The 12,713-nt window shown below is 36.7% G+C and overlaps 1 long non-coding RNA gene across 1 annotated transcript; it reads right to left on the bottom strand.

Moving 5' to 3' along the window:
* Positions 1-7,964: 7,964 nt before the first annotated feature.
* Positions 7,965-11,982, bottom strand: LOC116686667 (uncharacterized). The gene is made up of 3 exons (XR_004331321.1): positions 11,897-11,982; positions 9,534-9,544; positions 7,965-7,974 (listed from the first exon to the last, which is right to left on the bottom strand). It is a non-coding gene; the product is annotated as an uncharacterized LOC116686667 (long non-coding RNA).
* Positions 11,983-12,713: the final 731 nt, after the last annotated feature.

The following is a 12,713-nucleotide window of genomic DNA, read 5'->3' as shown; positions in this document are numbered from 1 at the left end:
CCGAACATAAACACACACTTCAACCCCTAATTGTCTTTGTAATGCTTGTGCACGACTTATCAGTGCCCAGAGCCAGACAATATGACTGGCAGCGCTATGCAAGCACAGATTTCTTGTTCATAAATTTTATGATTAATACAGACTGTGTTGTAATCTGGAAAAGCATCCTGGCATGAAGAATGAGGATTATATATTTTCATCTCAGAAACTAATTGAAAAGGCCCATGATGGTGCTGTTATCACTCTTGTCCCCAGCTGAGTTATGGCCAGGGTGAGATATGACTGACAGAAAAAAGGGAGACTTAATGAACAGCATGTGACTATTAAATAGGCAGGTGCTGGATTGTAGACCTGAACATGTTTTAATAAAGATATCTCATATGAGTCAGTATTCAGCCATTCAGATTAAGTGATAATACCTGCTGTCTGCACCTTTGTAATGGATGAATAAGCAGGCAAAGTCATTCTTTTGCTATATTACATGAAATATAACTCCAGATCAGTTACATGTGCTGCTCAGGGAAAGTTATCCACTTTAATTCTAATAAAATTACACATTCATGTTGGAAAAAAATAATTATTCCCTACATCTGAATATAACAATGAGGAATAAAGAGGTTTAAGTTGAATTATTCGGTGGGTGTGAGATTTAATTAATCTACTTTACTAATATGGTACAGTAGTTTTATTCTATTTATATATTATTTATAATTTTACAGTTGTAGATGGATGACCTATCACTGGATTCTCACCTGCAACCACTGCCCATTGTGATAAGCCAGTAGCCATTAGCTTAGCTTAGCATAAAGAGTTAACATACTTTGTTCAGTTCAGTTCAGTTCATGTTTATTGTCCCCATGGGGAAATTATGTTACAGTAAAAAATCATATCACATGGTATTAAAACATTAGCAGAGATAAGGCAAGCAGGAAGAAAAAACACATCATGTACACCACCACTCATACCATAGACCAAAGTAATATGAAGGGGGGGGGGAGATAAATTACAATAAATCCACAAAATATGTCTATCATTGTACGGGACCTTCATTATTAAGGAGTTTGATGGCCTGTGGCTTGTATTTTGTACATATTAAACAAGCAAGATATAAAGTGTTTGTTATTGAGCTTTAGAGGCGCTGACAGGCAGATCTGTTTAACCCTTTGGGCAGAGCCAGGCTAGCTGTTTCCAGGCTAAATGCTAAAGCTAAATGCTAGTTTCATATTTACCACACAGACAACTGGTGTTATAGATTTTTCTGATCCAAATCTCGCCAAGAAAGCAAATAAACTCAAAATATCAAACAATTCATTTGAAAAGTAGAGCCAATATTATCAGCAGATACTAGGCATTCCCTGGTATATTGGTATCGGCATTTGTAATGGCCGACTTAAAAAAAGTCAAATTATCAGACCTTTAATATATTTTGATGTTCCTTTGTTCTTTTGTGACAATAAACAAATTATTATCTTATTATTTTAGTGAGAACTCATACATAACTACAAATAACTAATGTTAGGGAAATCTGTTTATGTTTTGTAACGCGTTTCTGGATTTTTTTTTAATATATACTGTGTATCGGCATATCAGATTTTTCTAACGAAATATTCTTATCGGTTGGGCTCTACAATGAATACTGCGTATACTTGTGACCGCTCACCACCGGTTATGACCTTAACATAGACAGGACTTATGAGAAAGTATGGAGTTTTTCTCGAATAAAAGGCAAATATTTAGAGAAAAAGTCAGAAGAAATAAAAAATAATTTTGTGGAACAAAAATACTTATTCTGTTTTATTCTCTTCTTGCTACCCCTCAAATTTAAGATGGGAAACAGAAATAACTTCCTTGCCCTGGTTACACTGTTGAAGCAGTGTGAATGTATCCACGTACACAAGGAGTAAACCTCTGTACATGTGCGCCCGCTTTACCCAACCGGGCCATCCGGGCGCTCTGAAGGGTCTTTGAGTACAGCTTTATTGTAGTCTGGTATTTTAAAAATGTTGTGTACATCAACCCACTCAGGCCTGAGTCCCTGACCCGCTGCTGAGATCATTTGTACTTACAGTGACTTATACCAGGGGTCTTCAACAGGGGGTCCGCGACCCCTAGGGGGTCCGCGGAGGTACTGCTTGGGGGTCGCGAAAGTTTTGGTTGATTAGACTTTTCTTTATATTCCCCCCCCCCCCCCTGCAATTTTTTCCACTAATTGAAATGTCTTTAAATACACATTAACATGAATTCAACACGATGTAGTAAACAGATAAATGGAGGCAGAAGATGTCTTTCAGTCATCAATGCACACATGGCGCTATAGGACCAGTTTGATATAACACAATGTTATACAATATATATAATTAGGGGGTCCCCGCTCCATCTCGCCATCAGTTTGGGGGTCCTTGGCCTGGAAAACGTTGAAGACCCCTGACTTATACTGTACACAGCACTACTTAAAAGCAAATTCTGAGGAAAAGGTTATGTAATAGGATTAGTAATCACCCATAAACCAACTAAAGAGGGAGGACTTGTAGGGTTTCAGCAGAGAATAAAGTGTTGGTTTCATCTTTCCTTCTCACAGTGACCTGGTATCTCACACGGAGGAAATATAAAGCCCAATGCATCCCCGGCTGAACATTCACTGTTGGTGTGTGAGCTACGTTGATTGGGTGATGCGTTTTATTAAGTTCCACTGACGAGGGAGAGCATATTTAATTCAATTCCAGCTCATTTACTACTTCTCAGACACAGAGGCATTAACCTTACAGGCCAACTGTTGGTTAAATGATGACAGAAACAAAGCTTTTGTCATTAATTAAAAGTAGAAAGATAAGTGGTGTACAGTAGATGTGACTTAAAGCAGGTCGAAATTCCGGAAAGAGATTAGTGATACAGACATAAATAATAATAATAACAATAAACCTTTTAATTACAGGACAAAGTCCAGGTAATGAGCTGCCAGTACATTTGCTGTTATTTTACAGATTTATGTAAGATTCACAGAAAATTGTATGTTTTTTTTTACTGTAGGTGCACCATTAAATAACAGAAAATATTATGTTTTTTTTTAATGTAGGAACACCATTAAATAACAGAAAATATTATGTTTTTTTTAATGTAGGAACACCATTAAATAACAGAAAATTTTATGTTTTTTTTACTGTAGGTGCACCATTAAATAACAGAAAATATTAGTTTTTTTTTTAATGTAGGAAACCATTAAATAACAGAAAATATTATGTTTTTTTTAATGTAGGAACACCATTAAATAACAGAAATTTATGTTTTTTTTTACTGTAGTGCACTTAATACAGAAATATTTTTTTTTTACTGTAGGTGCACCATTAAATAACAGAAAATATTATGTTTTTTTTAATGTAGGACACCATTAAATAACAGAAATTTTATGTTTTTTTTTACTGTAGGTGCACCATTAAATAACAGAAAATATTATGTTTTTTTTTAATGTAGGAACACCATTAAATAACAGAAAATATTATGTTTTTTTTAATGTAGGAACACCATTAAATAACAGAAAATTTTATGTTTTTTTTTACTTTAGGAACACCATTAAATAACTGAAAATGTCATGTTTTTTTTACTGTAGGTACATCATTAAATAACAGAAAATGTTATGTTTTTTTTACTTTAGGAACACCATTAAATAACTGAAAATGTTATGGTTTTTTTACTGTAGGTACATCATTAAATAACAGAAAATGTTATGGTTTTTTTACTGTAGGTACATCATTAAATAACAGAAAATGTTATGGTTTTTTTACTGTAGGTACATCATTAAATAACAGAAAATGTTATGGTTTTTTAATTACGGTAGAAAGTCCGGGTGATGAGCTGCCAGTACTTTTTCTGTGATTGTGTGTGTTTGTCTGTATAGGTTGGTCCACCACTTTGGCCCACATTAGACAACTATTCAATGGATTACGTTTTCATCTAGGGCCATCATCTACTCTGGATCCCAGCCAAATTTAGCTCCAACAACGTGGTGGAAAAAGCCAACAAAAACATCAAAGGCGTGGAAAAGAAATTGACAGAAACATTGAAAAAGTGACAAAAACCCTTTTTTTTTCGGTTTAAAAAAAAAAGGGGACCAAAAAAATGTTGACCTAGAAAAACAATAAGTTGCACGGTCGACGTGAAGACAATACAAGGGTTACTAGTATTGAGTAAAAGTTGACATATTCCAGTCTGTGATTATCATCAACTTCCATTCCTTTAATTTTAGTCTCAATAATTCCTAATTTCTGCTTTTCTAACTCCAACATTAAGTATGATTTCCAATACCTTGCAATATATTCTGTTTTGCATGTGCCATTATCATGACATCTGTGCATAATTTTTAATTTGGGCAATTTTTATAGTGCAATTTAAAAATGAATGTGTAATTTATTGTATAATACAGTTTGCTATATTTTGTATTCTTATCTATCTCTGTACACTTACCTATCTTGGCTCTTATCTTTGCCGTTGCAAACCGCAACAAGTGAAGGTTTTTCTTATCTTATCTTTTTTTTTGTTATCTTATCTTATATTAGCTTGTCTTATAAATTAGGTTTATTGACCATAAATTCCAAAAATACCTGTAAAACTAAAGTTATTGTTACGCTGTGCTGAAAATGTCAAAAAAAAAAAGTGACAAACGTTGAAAAAAAGCGTCAAAAGTGTTGAAGAAAGGGGCAAAAACGTAAGAAAAAGTAAAAAAAAAACATTGATGAAAAGCATCAACAAAAGTGTTGGTTTTCAATGTTGACGGGGAGCCCAAACTATTTAATGGAATAACTGTACAAAGCTGTATCCCAGCATTGCAAGCAGGGCTTAAGACGAACTAGGTTTCACAGCAAAAGTCAGTTCCTATCCGCCAGCAGCGTCCACTGCTTTCTCTCACCTTTAAAGCCTGCCACTGGACGTCCAGCTGGAAGACATCAAACCAAAAGGTCAGGTGGACGAGGACTACAGGAGGATCTGGAGGCCGGGCAGAGGATCAGAGGGCTGAGCAAAGGCCAGCGTGGATCACCGTGTCAACGCAGGTGACCTGCCCTCACATCTTTTCATTTCCACGAGGAAATGTTTAGCAGAATTACACATTACTTACGAATACAGAAAAGAAACATGAAGTGTTCGGGAACTTACTGTCCTGAGACTCGGTACAGAACGATTTTAAGCAAAAAAGTGTGTCAATACATTGTGCTGCATTTGGTGTTTTTCTATTAGAATTCAATGAAACATTTATGAAGCCATCAGATTTAGGTCTTGTCTGTAGTTAAGCTTTGAATTGAGGGGCTGTTATCTATTAAAACCACTTCTTTAGCCAAAAAGATTGCTCTTGATTTTTGTCCTTTCACATGAATTGACTGTACACGCATGTAATTGGCGTGTGACTGTGTTCGTCTGGGGGGTAGAAAGCAGGAGAGACACATCTTACCTAAAAGACATCATCATGAAACTACCCCAGTTGATTACCCACACTGAGACATTTTTTTTCTAAGTTTTCTGAAATTACATATCCAAGTGAGGCATTATCTTATTAAATATGTGCTCGTTTTGATACATTTCCAGCGCAGAAATAATAATAAAAAAAAACATTGGATGAGATTCAAAATTCTTCTTTCATTTTGTTGACATGCTGAGAGTCAAAGGTTTTTACATAGAGAATTTTTGATATCTCTTTTTATCACTCCATAAATCATAAAAGACTGTCAACATGCATGAAAAAATAAACTTTCCCCATGTATTCAGAAAGAAAATGTTACGTAAACCCGGCTATGAATGATACATGAACAAACCTTTGGTTGGAGAGAGGTGGGTGTACTGTATGTAAGCACTACTGAACGAGGGGGGGGGGGGGTCTGGGTCATAGAATGAGAAAAACTCAATTTGAGAACGGCTAATAAAGCCTATGTGTACTGCAATGCTCCATACGTTTTTAATAGAGTAAAACATGTCAACTAATAAATGTCATCCCAAAACTTTTCTGAAATTGAACGTTTAAATATGCAAATGAGGCGTGATCTAATGCCACCATTTGGGGAATTTAGGAGAAATCTGCATATGCAAATAAACAAAGTGTAGTGAAATAAACTCCTTAGTGTGTATGTCGGTTGTTTCCTGTCCTCTAGTCTGAAAGAAGACATGTTATGGAAGCAAAAATAACCCCAAATCTCAAAATTGACCAGTGTGTTTGCCTACAGTGTCTCGCCTTTATGTCCTAATTATAGCACAATGTGGGGATACCGTGGCGATTACAACCAATACCGAGGTTTTGGGAATGCTGAAAACATGTGAACGCACGCTCAGTGGAACACTGGAGCATTGTGGTCCACATGATGTTTTTCTGACATGACAAACATGATGAGGCCAGCATACCAGGACACTGCATGTTGCTAATGAAGTATTTTGATAATTAGGGTCACAAGCACAAGCCGTCATTCTCCCCTGCTTGTTATTTGAATAATTCAGTGTGCAAAATTAGTTAATGAAACCAATTGCTTTTCCTCGTCATTAAGCTGTATCTAATTTCCGATGTGGCCTCCTTTGATTTACAATGATTTCCTGTCTGGTTCATTTTCATGTGTGTGTGATGACGTGTAGGTTTGACATCCGCCAGTCTTGTTGTGGCCTGCCGTGATCCAGTTCTTCTTCAAAGAGGCCCGCCAGAACTCACTCTGCACAGGAAATATTTACTCATCCATACGCAGTGGTGGAGGAAATACTCAGATCCTCTGACAAAGTAAAAGCGGAACTACCACAGTCAAGTGGTGTAATCCTCAACGTTGTCCATGTTTTTTGTCACAAAAAAATGGGTCGTCAAAATAAGCACTGGAAATGTCATGTAAAAAATATCAAAAAAATCACCCACAACATCGAAAAAGTGACAATAAACGGGTTTTTTTTCATGGTTGACGGGAAGACAATACGAGGGTTAAAAGTTAGGCCTGACAAGAATTCAGCCCAAAGTAGGCTAGCCTACATTTTGATTGACAGCTTTTAAAAACCCAAACCTGTTTAGAGCCAGCCGTTATTCAAACGTGCACACGCACACAGCTCTTTTGCCTCTTTTTCAAGAATGAGTCATTTTAGATGTTTGAGCATTATGTTATGTTATGAGCCGGGCGCATGGTTCAAAAGTGTTGTATTTAGTGTCTTCATTGTTTCATAGGTGTGTTTTGGGCGTAACATGCAATCAACCAATCAGAGTGTCATCTCCCATTCCCTTTCAAAGCCAGGCGTGTTTCTACCACGGCGTATTGCTACCAAGATGGCGGATTTGCAAAGTACATTTTTTATCTTTAATCTTTTGCATGTTTGTGTGCTTCCCTGTGTGTGTGTGTGTGTGTGTGTGTGTGTGTGTGTGTGTGTGTGTGTGTGTGTGTGTGTGTGAACAAAGATGGGTGCAGGGCCATTTGCTATTTAAATGACGTGGGCGCGGGACGGTAAAATTAACAACTGCGTCGGGCTTTGCGCCGCCCTGTGCCGGGTGCAAGATAAGGCCCATCCCATAGTGTGTAGTTTCTGTCACACCCCCCCCCATGAGGAATTCTAAGTAATGGCAACAACTCTGTCAAATGAAATAACAATAATTCCTATGATACCCATTACTAACCTGTTCAAAGATATTAAGACGACATCCGTGTTTGACCTATGTCCCTCTCCAACTAGGAAACCCACACCTTATCCATGTTTGTCGCCACCGTCGGACTCTTTCTGTTTTTTTTTTAAATTTCAGTCCTTCTGCTGACTGTGTAGGTCTTTTCTCAGCAGGAAGGAAACCTTTTGTGGTCTCTTCTTCTGGTTTTTAGCCGTGCCTTCACCATGCAGCCGTCCTCTTTGTCTCCAAAGCTCAACGCCGCTGTTGTCCTTTCTCAGCGGTGATGTAAAAGCATCACTCGAGCTCCTGCGTGCGAATGTCGCCGGGCAACACGATTTCATAAACATAGCCATGTGTTATGTGGAGCTGAAAAGCTTTTTTAGCTTTGTATCAACTCATTCAGCATGGGCTTGAATGTAACAGGTGTTCATTAATGTAAAATAGTCGTGCACTTTACTGTAGCTTTAAGTTAAAGCACAAAAGTATTATACAAGTACTCAGTATCACGTGTCATTCAATGGCTCCTTTCACAGTGTTATCATTGAATATTGCATTATTCTGGTTGTATTACTAATGATTACATCTTATTGTTGTAGTTCATCAATGTAGAGCCAATTTTTAGATCATACAACTACTCATACTATTCGGTAGATTAGTGTAGTACTGCATCACATCACATAAAAAATTAGAGAATGTGTTTTTTTTTTTAATGTAAAAAGTAACTCTTACCTACAGCTGTCAAACAAATATAGTAGAGTAGAAAGTACAACATTCCCCTCTAATATGCAGCAAATTAGAGGTATAAAGTATAGGCATGTCAAAAAGTGCAGTACTTAGGTATGCTGTAAATGTGTAAAATGACAACACTGCTCTCCTGTGTGTCATCTGTTCTTAAACACAGAAAGGATACAGTCGGGGGGGCTGACTCATTCACTCCGTGTTGCTGCTCTTACATTACTGGTGTGTATCTTCTTTGCTTACAGCGTGTGTCACTGTCTCTTCGCAGAGCACTGTGAGCCTGATGACACACACGGCTGCTGGGATCTGGCCATGGAGTCAACAGCAGCGCTAAGATCTTCTGCCTGTTGTCCTTTGGCTACCTGTTGAAACCCATTTTATAGTCCATGGTCGAGTCCTTTTTCTAAGAGTGTGGATGAAGCATTTGAGCTGCTGCAGCATGAAGGATTTGAATGGCCTCATTATCATAAACCACGTTTCACCCTGTCCACTTGCATTAGCTAATGCCGTGTGTACAGCATGTTTCAGAATGAACCAGGCTTGATTTTTAATTGGACACATCAGCTTTAAATCGAACGTCTCACTCACGTGGACAAACTCACAATAAAGATACGCGCTGATAATAGAGCTCAAAGAACACAAAGGTCTGTCTTCAGAGAAAATAAGTCACGTGAAAACAACACAGTTGTCTATGGGGGGGGGGGGGTTGAGATCAATGTTGTAAACCATGCAACTGTGAAGTCTTTTTGTACAACTCATGCCAAAGGACTTTTGTTGCATGCGTTTTTTGCTCTCGGTCTTCCTATGTTTCTGATGCTCTTGATTTTCACCCAATTTAACAAATAAAAGGAAGAAAAAAAAACCTCCCGCTGAAAAGTTATTACCAGTTTGAAGTCGACTTGTGACGGCAGTTTGAAAACGAAGAGAAGGGTTGTTATTCCAGTCTTTGTTGAGGGCAGATTAGAGCATTTTGAAGATCAGGGCTTTGTCTCGTCTTGTAGCTGTGTCACCCCAAACCGCGTTTAGCCACAGCACATATCTCCAGCTCCTTAAAAACCACTATTACTGTTATTACTCATAACAACTACAACTTGAGGAAATCAAATGGGTTTATAGTTCAACATATCGGCCCTCTTTCAGCACTACACCTGTTCAACCCTCGTGTTGTCTTCCCGTCAGAATTGAAAATCATCACTTTTGTTGACGCTTTTTATCGATGTTTTTAACTTTTTCTTATGTTTTTGTCCCTGTTTTCAACACATTTGATCCTTTTTTTGAATCTTTTTTTTACTTTTAACACAACTTATTAACTTTAGTTTTACAGTTATTTTTGGAATTTATGGTCAATAAACCTCATTTATAGGAAAATATACCTTACTGTTTGAGTTAGAAAAGCAGAAATTAGGAATTATTGAGACTAAAATTAAAGGAATATATGTTGATGGATAATCACAGACTGGAATATGTCAACTTTTACTCAATACTATTTCAAAAACACTTCAATTTGTTTTCAAATGCTATAAAATTGAATAAGACGCCCCAATATTAATAAAAGTAGAGATATGTACTTGGCAAAGAGCGTTGTGTGGAATCAATCATGTTATTTTGGGGAATTAAAAAGAACATTGATATAGGAAAACGGGTCAATTTGACCCGTGGACAACATGAGGGTTAAAATCTAAAATCTGTCTTAAAATGAACTGTAACAAAAAAATATGAATTATTGTTATTAATAAAATTTGTGTTTGATAAAAATGTTTGCACCTTTTTGCACGATTAAAAAAAAAACACGTTTTTGTAGCAAACATTAATTTTAAACCTGCATGAATCCTTTGTTTACATTGAGATTTAGAGCCAGGCGGGACAAGGTCTCAGACCTGTTGCTTAGTTACCATGGAGCTAGATTTGTTTCTTTATTTCGTGCGAGAAAATAAATTAAAAAAAAAAAAAGGTTTGAGAGACAACGTTATCACACTGATAGCAAAAAAAATCCTTTTATGAGGGGAAAAAAAGCAAAACACCATTTGAGACTAAAAAAAGATTTAAATTAAATTTTTCTGAGAAAAAAACCTCTCTCAAGATATTTTTTAAAAATCTCAAACAAATATTTTTTTGCTATCAGTGTAAAATGTTTGTCTTCTTTGTCGGCAGCAGAGCTTTCTAACAATGATTTTTTTTCTCAGAAATCATTTTAAAAATTTCAAATTTATATTGAAACTTTTTTGGTCTCAAATATTATTATTTTTTGCTATTTGCTATTTTTCTCTCAATATTTTTTCTGACATCAAATTATTTTTTGCAGTGTGATAACTTTTTCTCTTAACATTTTTTTTATTTATAGTCTGTGCTGTATGACTGATGTAGTGTTGCTGCTGTAACACCGTAATTTCCCATTTTTTGGGATCAATATCTATCTATCTATCTTTCTATCTATCTATCTATCTATCTTCTATCTATCTATCTATCTACTATCTATCTATCTATCTATCTACAGTATCTATCTATCTATCTATCTATCTATCTATCTATCTATCTATCTATCTATGTCTATCTATCTATCTACAGTATCTATCTATCTATCTATCTATCTATCTATCTATCTATCTATCATCTATCTACAGTATCTATCTATCTATCTATCTATCTATCTATCTATCTATCTACAGTATCTATCTATCTATCTATCTATCTATCTATCTATCTACTATCTATCTACTATCTATCTATCTATTTATCTATCTATCTATCTATCTATCTATCTATCTATCTATCTATCTATCTATCTATCTATCTATCTATCTATCTATCTATCGGTCTATCTATCTATCTAGCTCCATACGTTACAGTGGGGTTGATGTTGTTAGGTAATGCAGAATGCAGCATGTAAAAATCCTTCATTATGGCTTCACTTCACAAAACCAGTGTGACATCTCAGTGTGACAGCGGCAGGAACTTCACTCAATCAACAACAAACCAAACATGCCACATTTAATTTAATATTTTCATCAGTGCGTGTTACAGTTTTTCTCCATTGGTTTGGCTCATTTCTTGAAACAGAAATTACATTCTCAAAACTCTAAGATCATTTGGCAAAACAGTCTTACAGTTTAGCACCAACACTATAGCTCACTTGCAAAAGCTCATATCTCTCCAAAACAGTTCACACATGCTTCAAAACTAAATTCATTTCTCATATAAAGAGTCAGTGCCCCAAAATGGCAAAGATCCTTCTCAATTGCTTCGCTCATTTCTCGAACAGACCGGACGTTCTCAACACTCTTGGTGCTTTTGCCAAAATAACGTGGATGGTTCGGCACAACACCATGGTTCACCTGCAAAAGCTCATACCTCTCCCAAAACAGTTCACTCATGTGTCAAAACTAAATTTCCTCTCATTTAACCAGTCAGTGCCCCCAAAATGCTTTGTCCCTTTAGCATTATGTAGCACTGCAAGTCAGAATGTTTAGATATTTTGTCACTATGGCAGAGGACATGGAATATCCCTCATATCCACCTTTCATCTTACCCAGTCCTTCATTAACATGGTGACAACCCGACAATGCGTGAGCTTAGAATTGTAAGGTTCTATCTCCGTTTAGGGTAGTTCTGAGATATTGAGCATCAAAGTTTTTAACATCCCAGCTGACAAAACCGTCCATGTAGTATAATCTTCTATTCCATAGTTTTATTTTGTCCAATGTTTTTCATTGTCATTTTTTAGTAACATAGCATTGAGGTAAGATATTAGTCACACACACACACAAAATGAATAGGTAAATATCAATGTGTAAATACATATATTTCTTGCTCTATGAACAGTGTCCTGTCCTATACAACATATACAGTAATTCCATCATTGACTGACAACATACCTGTTTTCCCTGCGAAAGGTTTGGATGATGGAGGAGACTGTAGAGCGAGGCATTAGGCTGCACTCCGCAACCTGCCTCCGCCATTGTGAGACCATAGTTGATGACATGGTCTATAATTGTGGCCCGAATTTCATCCGGGACAGTATGATGTCTTCGTGCTCCTCTGCCTCTTCCTCCTATTCCACCACCACGCACCCTTCCTCCTCCTCTTCCTCCTCCTCCTCTTCCTCCTCTTCCTCCTCTACCTCCTCCTACTCGAGCAGGCAGTTGCTCTTGTTCATTTACCTGGCCAGGTGCCTCCATGTTCAGAAATTGTGCTGGTCTTCCATTGTCAAGATCTTTCTATACATGTTTGGGAGCATTCACAGTCCTGGACAGCACCTGTCATGTAACTAAACATACTGTTTGATTGGTCATCTGAGATGTGTGAAACTCCTCCTTCGTTAGTAAGTTCTAGTTTCACCTGACTGTCATGCTGTGAAAAAAAATAAATTATCAATGTT

This window comes from Etheostoma spectabile, chromosome 3 (assembly GCF_008692095.1).
Source record: "Etheostoma spectabile isolate EspeVRDwgs_2016 chromosome 3, UIUC_Espe_1.0, whole genome shotgun sequence".
Classification (NCBI taxonomy): Eukaryota; Metazoa; Chordata; class Actinopteri; order Perciformes; family Percidae; genus Etheostoma; species Etheostoma spectabile.
The sequence above is the reverse complement of the archived record's forward strand: the minus strand, read 5'-3'. Positions and strand labels throughout refer to the sequence as shown.